This window comes from Haliotis rubra, unplaced genomic scaffold, assembly GCF_003918875.1.
Source record: "Haliotis rubra isolate DU_JTF1 unplaced genomic scaffold, ASM391887v1 Scf22, whole genome shotgun sequence".
In the NCBI taxonomy this organism is placed as follows: domain Eukaryota; kingdom Metazoa; phylum Mollusca; class Gastropoda; order Lepetellida; family Haliotidae; genus Haliotis; species Haliotis rubra.
Genome location: NW_025766225.1, coordinates 1226065 through 1236331, shown reverse-complemented (window position 1 = coordinate 1236331; position 10267 = coordinate 1226065). Strand labels below are relative to the sequence as shown.

Here is a 10267-nt window from a genome sequence, read left to right as displayed (position 1 = left end):
TAAAACCTTGTGCTGCCAGTCCAGTCATGTGATCTGAGGTCATACATACGAATCGCTTGCTCACGTGATCTCTAAGACATTCCATCAGTTTCCCTGACACCCTGAATCAAAACGCAATTGTTTATCTGACAGATTTACAGGTAATTGCATCACAGGTGTTCCAGAAAGTTTTTAAAATGGGTTTCTGCTAAAGCAACGACACACTGTTGAGTGTGCGTAAATTTGTTTATGTGAATTTGAACTAATTTGAGGATGATTGTGGAAGACATGTCTCAAAGGTTAAATTGACTGACTATAATTTGCTTTCACGTTTAGTTCTTTTTTCAAGCTGTAGTGAGTGAGTGAGTTTGGTTTTACGCCGCTTCTAGCAATATTCCAGCAACATCACGGCGGGGGACACCAGAAATGAGCTTCACACATTGTACCCATGTGGGGAATTGAATCCAGGTCTTCGGCGTGACGAGCGAACGCTTTAACCACTAGGCTACCCCACCGCCCCTTTTTTAACCGTAAGTAGAGATGTGTGCATCATGGAAGAATGTTGATGGTGATGTTTGTTTTTTTGTTGTTTAACGATGCACTCAGCAATATTTCAGTTATCTGTAAATCTTCGAGTCTAGCTCGGCAATCCAGTGACTGACACCATGAGCATCAATTTACGCAACTGGGAACCGATGACATGTGTCAACCAAGTCAGCGGGCCTGATCAACCCAATCATGTTAGTAGCCTCTTAGGACAAGCATGAGTTACTGAAGATCAATTCTACCCCGGGTCTGAACGGTGATGGTTATTCCAACGTATACCGGGCTAGCACTGAGCAGCTGGTATTTATCCCACATAGATACAGTAGTTCTCCGTATGACTGACAGAGCTGGTCAGATAACACGTATATCGTCCAGTTTCATCACTACTGGACCCGGGAGGGTCCGGGTTAGAATATTGATCTTCAGTAACCCATGCTTTAGGGCTGGGACGGGTCCAAACTTCCTACCCGGGTACCTGTTATAACACTAATTGCGAGTTATTCCCCTTCAATAAAAGCAGTTATGGCCGAGATTAAGAGTGGCGTCTGGAAATATTTTGAATACGTCGCATCAGGCACAAAGACAAAATTCACTTTGTGCACAGCGCAGCTAAGTCAGAAAGCAGGGAGTACGTAATCGATGGGGAAACATCTGAACAACAAACATCCCCCGTAACAAACCAGGAGCTACAAACAAATGCCGTTCCAATTTACAGGCAAAAGGTGTATTTTTATATATAAAAAATTATATAAATAAGTTTTACATTTCATGTTAATATTTTTGTATATATTTGAAGGTGTAAATAAAAAGTGTATACCATTAAACTAACAAGTATACCGTTGAGATTGACATCCGGTGATCGAGGGAAAAACAAAGCGCCTTTGAGCAGCTCAGCTGAGCTGGATATCGGCGCTATACAAATGTTAGTTTGTATGTATGTATGTATGAAAGTAAACAATGTAATGTAAACATAAAGTTTTCAAAGTAAATACCTCTCTCCCTCTCCCGTATACTCATAATCCAATCACAATAGTCAGACAGACAGATTGCTTATTTACCTCTCACCATATGTACATTAAAATAAATAATAATACATATAAAATATACAGTAAATATTATAAATGGAGTTATGAGAGACGGTTGATATTTAAATATCACAGAGCAATATATGAAAGCATATGAGTAGATAAAATGACAATTGAACTTGACCAAATATATACAAAAATATTAACATGAACTGTTAAACTTATTTATATAAAATTTGGCAGCGTCTTAAAAGGGTTTTAAAGCAGTTTTTTGGCACGTACGTTTATAAGATTTTGAGAGCTACATGCTTAGTTGTCGACAGTTGATATCTTGTGCTAGTTTAGTCCACAATCTCAAACATAAGACAACAATCTCGTTGTAGATATATATAATAATTATAAACACATTCAATTAAGTTTTCATTTATTAGTCACGTGTTCAAAGCGGGTCCGGGTAACGTGACGGGTACCCGGGTCCAACTCACTACCCACCCGTCCCGGGTACCCGGGTTACCCGTCCCAGCCCTACCATGCTTGTCGTAAGAGGCGACTTACGGGATCGGGTGGCTCGCTGGCTTGGTTGACACATGTCATCGGTTCCCACTTGCGCAGATCGATGCTCATGCAGTTGATCACTGGATTTTCTGGTCCAGACTCGATTATTTACAGACCGCCGCCATATAGCTGGAATATTGCTGAGTGCGGCGTAAAACTAAACTCACTTACTCACTCATCACTACTGCCATCAGTGATGTTCAGTGTCCACAGTCAGAAAATTATCACCATTAAGTTATCTTTTAGGTCATGTGGAGACTGTTTCGTCATTTATTCGAAAATATACTGTGTCACCGACTTTTGGACAGATCCTAGAAATTAACTCCCATTGGTGAAACAACATGTCATCATCAGTGATAATTTATAGTTTTTAATGACATGGTTAGCAATGTTGATAGAAATAGACACAGGCGGGGAAATGTACGGTGGCCCATAAGGGCCAATCCCATGCTTTAGCCATGTTGATTTATCACCGCGTATTATCTGTTTCCTACACGTTGTTTTCCAGATTTTTAAGTGGTGCGTTATAAATATATTACATGAATAGTGAAACATGTATAACATCCGTAGAGTAAAATATTAGCAGCATTTTACCGACACCGCTGAACACTGATAACATCTCTTGAAAACAAAACACAAAAAAACGGTTGTTTTGGATTACACCTTCTCAGTAAAGTACAGATTCGAGTACTTTTTTTTAGGTTGAGTCCCATCAAGGATTTGAACCCACACTCTCAGAGTCAGGCACCTAATCGCCAGGACACAAAGTTAGCTATCTAACCCACTCAGCCACCACGGCTTCCACAAAAATGGAGGTCAGACCTCGGTAGATCACAGGAGGATTCGTTTTCCCGTCGTATCGGACGTAGAGGGTAATGTCCTCGTAACTCTCCATTCCTTAAAAATAATGGAGCCGAGGCCCCGGAGGAATGGAGAGTTATGAGGATATTACCCTACTTAAATTACATTCGAAGTATTGGGAATATTGCTGTTATCAAAATTAAATGTCAAAATGACAAAATGAAGGTTTTATTTTTAAACTGGTACACATCGCTCCATTCCTGAAAAGTAATGGAGCGAACAGACAATGGAATGACGTCACAAATGTAATTTAATAACACGTATATACCCGAACCCGCAGGCCTCGTGTTCTTGTGTTTTCTGAGTGAAACTCTGGTCGGTTTTCGGGGTGTCGAACTGGTAGTCTAGACCATGGACTTTGTGTACCCCTCTGACAAGTGACTTTGTGTGCAACGGAAAAGGTTTAGAAACTAGATGAAGGTTTGGAGTCTACCAATAGTAACCTGCAATGATGGAGTTCTTTAGTTCTTTTTTTAACAGCTCCATACAGTTGTTCTAACGATGCTGGAGAGCCTGTATATACCACTCTTAAAGGCGTCCTCCGGATGACGTCATCATTTGCACAGTGCTTGCTTGACTTTTACTCCCAGAAATACAGTTTATAATTTGTAAGATATATGTCTACAAAATAATATACGACACCCTGAAGGAGCCCAGAACAATTCTTAATGTCATGTTTGGAGATAGTTCTTTCTTCAAGTTGTCTTTGCTCATCACATCAGCCACTGGACCTGCTTCTCCATTTTCACTATTTGAAGCCACCCATACACAGCTGGATGTTTGTCCACTGCAGCCTTAAACAACAAACTGAACGTACCTTCAGTCACTGCAAATAAATGAGTTTAATAGAAATACATATCTGTGTTTAAACTAAAAGGGTTTCACAGTCAAAAGGGATCTGTACCTCAGGAAAATCTAGACTTTTTCATTTAAGGTAGACTAACGCTTAGTCTCTACATATCTATAATTTTGACAGAAACAAATATTTCCTTTTAAACTGAAAAGGAGCCCTAAGTGGCAAGGGGGATTCAGAACCTGGGGAGATCTAGATTTGCTATATTTTGAGCTTTAGCATTGAAGAATGGGTAGGGAGAAGGGAAGTAACCTGGTTCAGGGACACCGAGACAAACTTCATTCAGGGTTTTTGCATTAGAGATGGGGGGGGAGAGGATCCAGTACGGTTCAGGGACAGTGAGACAGTCTAACCCAGACGGTTCAACAGCATTCCTTACCACGTATAATGTGATCAGTCAGTCAGAAATCATCGATCGGAAGAGATGTCCAATTATTACCAACACATAAGTGGCGGAGAAGCCTGACGTCCACAATAAGCGTCGGACATCTGGACACTGGGGTGAATCTGTATTAACAGAAATGTGTTCGAGAATTCCGACATAGCCTTGCTTCAAGTCTCTTGAAGATAAGTGAGTGCGTGAGTTTAGCTTTATGCCGCTCTCCGCAATATTCCAGCTATATGGCGACGGTCTTTAAATAATCGAGTCTGGACCAGACAATCCAGTGATCAACAGCATGAGCATCGATCTGCGCAATTGGGAACCGATGACATGTGTCAACCAAGTCAGCGAGCCTGACCACCCGATCCCGTTAGTCGCCTCTTACGACAAGCATGGGTTACTGAAGGTTCATTCTAACCCGGACCTTCACGGGTCTTGAAGATGAGTACATGTCTGTACAGGTATTCTGTACATATAATCAGAAATTCTAGATGAGCAGATGGTGGTCTCCCTTGAAGAGTGAGTATGGTTTTAGCAATATTCCAGCAATATTGCATCGGGGGACACCAGAAATGGGCTTCACACATTGTGCCCATGTGAGAAATTGAACCGGGGTCTTCGACGTAACGAGCGGACGCTTTAACCACTAGGCTACCCCGGCCACCGCCGCTCATCTCCGTGGAGACTTGTGCAAGTCTAGTTCCATAACCAAGACATGAGACGTGAGATTAAGGTGCTATTAATAGTCCACTGGTCAATGGTATCTGGCTGTTCTTCTCGTACCTCGCGGCTATATATATCTAGATGAAGGTGTAGCCTTGGAATGGTGCTGAGTAATGGTGTATCTGATAAGTCTCACAGTTCCTTAACTATATAACATGTTCCCTTTCGTTCACTCTGTCCGTAGTCTAGATTTTAAAAAGATTAAGGTTAGTATGTCCAAGTCTAAATTTTAAAAAGATTAAGGTTAGTATCTCCTAATTCCCTGGAGCTCATTTTTAATTAAAATGGAGTTATTTGTTTTCATAAAAATATACATACGTTTAGAGTGAGTGAGCGAACGAGTGAGTTTAGTTTTACGCCGCACTCAGCAATATTCCAGCTATATGGCGGCGGTCTGTAAATAACCAGACGATCCAGTGATCAACAGCATGAGCATCGATCTGCGCAATTGGGAACCGATGACATGTGTCAACCAAGTCAGCGAGCCTGACCACCCGATCCCGTTAGTTGCCTCTTACGACAAGCATGGGTTACTGAAGATCAATATTCTAACCCGGATGTTCACGGGTCCATACTTTTAGAGACCGATCGTAATGCACAATGACTGTGGAATATGTTACGCAAACTCTAAAGAGTGACCATTCTCGATTATCTATCCACCGATTCCACTTGACGTGATAGGTAAAATAGAGTTGAAACCTTCATGAATGGATAACTGGAAATCAGTGATGACTCCATGTGTTCGCGATTTAAAACCGATACGTACATGATAAAATAGGTTGATCTAGCGAGCTGTATTCTTAGAATATGACTCGTCACACCACTAGTATTCTACGGAACGTCCTTCTTGCCATCGTAAAATATATAAGGCCTTCCTTCAAGTTTAAGAGTGTTACTTGCAAGGTCAGGATGATATGCTGAGTGTATTCATTGTATCCTTGTATTGATGTTTCATATAGTTTCATATGTATACCTAAATGTAATAAAGATGCATAATTTCCTAGAAAGTTTTGAAACATTTGTCCATACGTTCGATGTGATCTAGTAATACAAAGGGCATGAATTCAAGTTTACAATTATTCTTCCTTCAATGTCAATGAAAACTGACAGACTGCCATAATAAAAACGGTCAAATGTCTACAATACTAAAAAAGCAATCTGCAACTTAAACCAATCAAAACGCAAAAGAAAGAAAACGAAACAAGAAAGTAAATCTGTAAGGTTGCCGAAAAAATGGAAACACCCCATTTGTCACCACTCTCCCCTTTCCGTAACCTTCACTATTCGGCTTGTCCCGGACAAAAACATACATGTTGGTGACTAATGTCTATCTTCAAGCACGTGGATCGTCAGTTTAGAAACATGACGGGTTTTGTTTTCAGTCTGTCAGTTTCATTAACAGGCACGGATATTGTATTAGCAGATGTGCAGTGTGTTTTGTATTCTGTCAGATCGGAATATCATATTCAGCAGAGATATATTTTATGACAAACATTTATTATAACAAACATCGAAAAAATAGCACACGGGGCAGAATTGTTGTTCCAGCTGTGAGTAGATGTTTGGCTGGACACACCCATTTTGGTATTACTGCTATTTCTTGGATTGGTATGAGCAACATCATTAATTTGTTCAATGTTATATCAATATGTTTAATTGTGCTCATTGCAGTTCTTGCATACTGATTAGCTACACCGGTCAGGTACCATTGGATTCGTTTCCCAAACGAACATATAAATGAAGCCACGCCCACCAAAGCGGACTCCTTTCATCGCAAGGGAATGGCAGGGAATCCTAAAACCAGTCGAGGGAAATCTTTTTCTGCACCTTTTGTATTATCAATCAGAAGACTCTACATCGAAATTCAGAATTTTAATCGTCCAAACCACAATTCGTCCATGAGGTCAGGAAGCACGACGACATGCCGACTCAGTGTGTCACCTTCCCGTCTGTCGAGCCATTTCTGTAATACAGAACCTCTCAATGAATCAAGTCTAGATTTCCCCCACATTCATGGTCTGTTATCATGTGTAACCAAGGTGAGAGGTTGAATCTCCTTAACTGGTTCTCTCAAAATTATGTGTTTTCAGAGACAAACGGTCAGGCTCACTCGCCTGTTTTCCCTATTTGCCCGCCCCATTCTGTAAATCGTAAGAAGATATCGATGAAAGTTATGCACGAAACTACGACAAACCAACCGGCCAAGGAATCCCCCTTTAAGCACTTCGGCCAAGGAATCCCTCAAGAGTAAATATTAATTTTACAAAACTCTTGTATCGACAATTAATACCAGGGTACAGTTACTTGTGATCAATCAGTTGTATGAACTTCATTTAAATGGGTTTCAAATAGCATTTGGCTTGTTCCGGGTTAACACAAGTTGGTCACTATTTTGTCTTTTATTAGGCCAGCGTTCCACAACAAATTCCTTCTGAGTTCATTTCAACCCCCATATTTCCGACTTTGTCTTCCCATTCCCGGGGAACTGGTGTTTGACCAGGAGACAGACCACATTATTGCAACACTATTATTTCAGAGATATGTCAAGCTAAACTCAGCTAATAAGATGTCCGTGAGAATTGCCGACCTCAACAGATTGTTAGTTGTCCAGCAAGCCGGCAGACAGCGGGAAGAGCGCGGACTGACTGACCAGCAGTCAGGACGAACACTGACCAGCCAATCCAGCCCATCTGCTGCCAAAGTGTCGGGTTGACATCGCCACCTACCCTGGTATCGGAGTCTGTGTAAACTGTTCGCCCTACTTCACAGTACGGCTATAACATGTATAGATGCACCCATTGTTTAAGAGTACAAGAGGTGTTAAATTGTTCAATAAGCCACAGAGGCGTGTCTCGCATAGAAAGACATAGGTGTATGGACCCTACCCTATTACTATATAATCATTTTATATATACCACTCACAGTTTGCTAAGGATCACAAAAAATCACAAATTTACTTAAACGTAGATTCATAATTTTGAAATTGTATCCATTTAAAACTGGATAAATAATAATATGTTAACCCCTCTTTAAGCAAACAGCCCTTTTGCAAATCATGGAGCGAGTCAGTGACAAGTACACAACACCTAGGGCCTGTCAACAGCAGGTATGGGATCCACAAGATGAAATGTTACACTGAAACCTACACTGATGTACACTGATCCATGCTTACAATAAGCTTAGATATTTAAATCCAATTTGACTCCCACATTATAGTTTTCTGTTGAATCCATGATTTGATCCTTAACAAAGTGTGAATAGTATAGTAATAGGGTAGAGTCCATACAGCTATATGTCTTTCTAACGCCGTTTTTAAGCGAGACATGCCACCGTCTCGATCATTTGTTCTGTTTCGTTACAAACTGTATTGATACAAATTAGTATAATTAGATAAAGATTAATTAATATCCGGGTCTTTTGGTGTCCTTCGTGACAACACGAAACTATTAGAAACTGACTACTTCAGTAAACCACACTCAGCTGATTCACGTCACGGCTCTGGACTACGTCTGACATGTTTATCAGTCACTTTGTCAGCTTAAATACATGTAGCTGCAAGTGAAGAACAATTGTAGATAATACGCTTCTGTTGTTGAATTTAATTTGCAAAGATTGACTTAATTTTTAAGGTTAATTGGAGCATGAATCGATAAAAGCGAATCCATTGTTTGCACATCGTTTTGCTTTCGTACGTTAATGAACCTAAAAAGTACAGCCAATCTTTCAATGAAATACACGTAATTATTTGTCTCTGAACAGGTTCTGTGCACGTTTCTGTCACGACATAGAGACATTCGCTATATCCTCGCCTTGCATACTGGTTAGTTCGATACTGTTGACAATTATGTAATTTATTCGGTTAAGGAAATGAATTATGCTTGATCTGGGTATGACATAAAGATAGTACGTCTTTTACAAATTCTCTGTATGTTGAAATACGTTTTATGTGTTATGATACTGGTAATTACTGCCAGTACTATTTTTCTAATACTTATATTATTTAAAAAGAAATGTATATTAAAACAAGAATCAACACGCTAAATTTAATATCGAGTGATTGTAGTACCATAAACCATTGTTTGTACCATAAACCACTGTGTGTGCTTAGTCATACATTGAAATTATATTGATCTGATGCGTCATCAATTAAATAATTATTTATAACTTAATTAGACTTTATTATATATCATTACCTTTCCACGTTTATTAAAGGTTTTTAGTTAATCTGTGTATTATCTCACTAATACGAATATGTCTGGCCTACTATCGAATTACCGTAATAACCATTCTAAACAAACTATTTTGTCACTGTTCAGAAATAACTTTCATTCCACTCTTTCAAATATTCGAGTAATTCAATATTATTCTGATATACTTTTTCCTTCTTTCTAACCTTGAATGAATGAATGAATTTGAATGGGGCAGTTAATTCAATACAAGGTCCCGTCTTCTCTTACAACTCCTGAAATATTGAAAGATTGGTTCTATAAGATGCCATGTGAATTACACTAGAAGATTTTGCGCTGACAATTTTATTAGAGCCAATTCATTTTAAAGTGGCGAAGAAATTTTTTGTTAAGTTCAAAAGGTTATACTTCAAAAACTTTCTCTAAAACTTACCAGAATTCGAAAACTTCTCCCTGCTTGAGATTCTTGAGAAGCATTAAGAAGTTGGTGAATATATGGTTTAAGAGTCGTTTTCTTGTAAACTCCATGAATGTCCTTTTTCCTCCTCTCTAACCGGCAGATGGTTATAATCCGCCTTCTTACTTTTTACCGTTCTTTACAACAATTACTGTTCGTGACTTCCCCCTTCATGACAAATGATCTGAGTTCACATAGTGCATGTATGTTTCTAAATGTTATATTTTGTATTCAGAATGTAATTGATTGTTACCGCTTTTGCAGACGTGACTTAATTCATATTTCGTGGTCAGTTTATACCAGCTCTAGTTTGTATCCCCACCATTGTTGCCATTCATTTGATCTCATAACGACCGATAATGCCAGTTAACATTTCTCAATACAGGCAATCGGTGGGTTTGTTCTCTCTAAAATACTGTTCTGAAAAACACATCTATTAAACGTTCGAAGGTTTGTAGTAATGATGACGTGCCTTTACGATGCTAGATTATCACTACTCCTAACCTTATTGCTATTACTTTGTGGTGATATTCATCCCAACCCAGGACCAACGTGTTATACTGATCTTAAAATTATCCATTTAAATGCTTGTAGTTTCAAAGATAAAATTGAACTCATAGGTCTAGAACTGAACGAATATGACGTTATCTGTTTGACAGAAACCTGGCTCCATGAAGGTATTTTAGATAGTAATACTCT

General features: G+C 39.3%; 1 protein-coding gene across 1 annotated transcript in view; it reads right to left on the bottom strand.

Annotated features, from left to right (window-relative positions):
* Positions 1–2250: 2250 nt before the first annotated feature.
* LOC124277288 (ribonuclease H2 subunit B-like) overlaps positions 2251–10267 on the bottom strand; it is a 35895-nt gene continuing 27878 nt past the window's right edge. Inside the window, exons 12-13 of the mRNA XM_046712943.1 lie at positions 4212–4224; positions 2251–2271 (exon numbers count right to left, since the gene is read on the bottom strand). The gene's annotated coding sequence lies outside the window, so the exon portion shown is untranslated. The remainder of the gene's footprint in view (positions 2272–4211; positions 4225–10267) is intronic.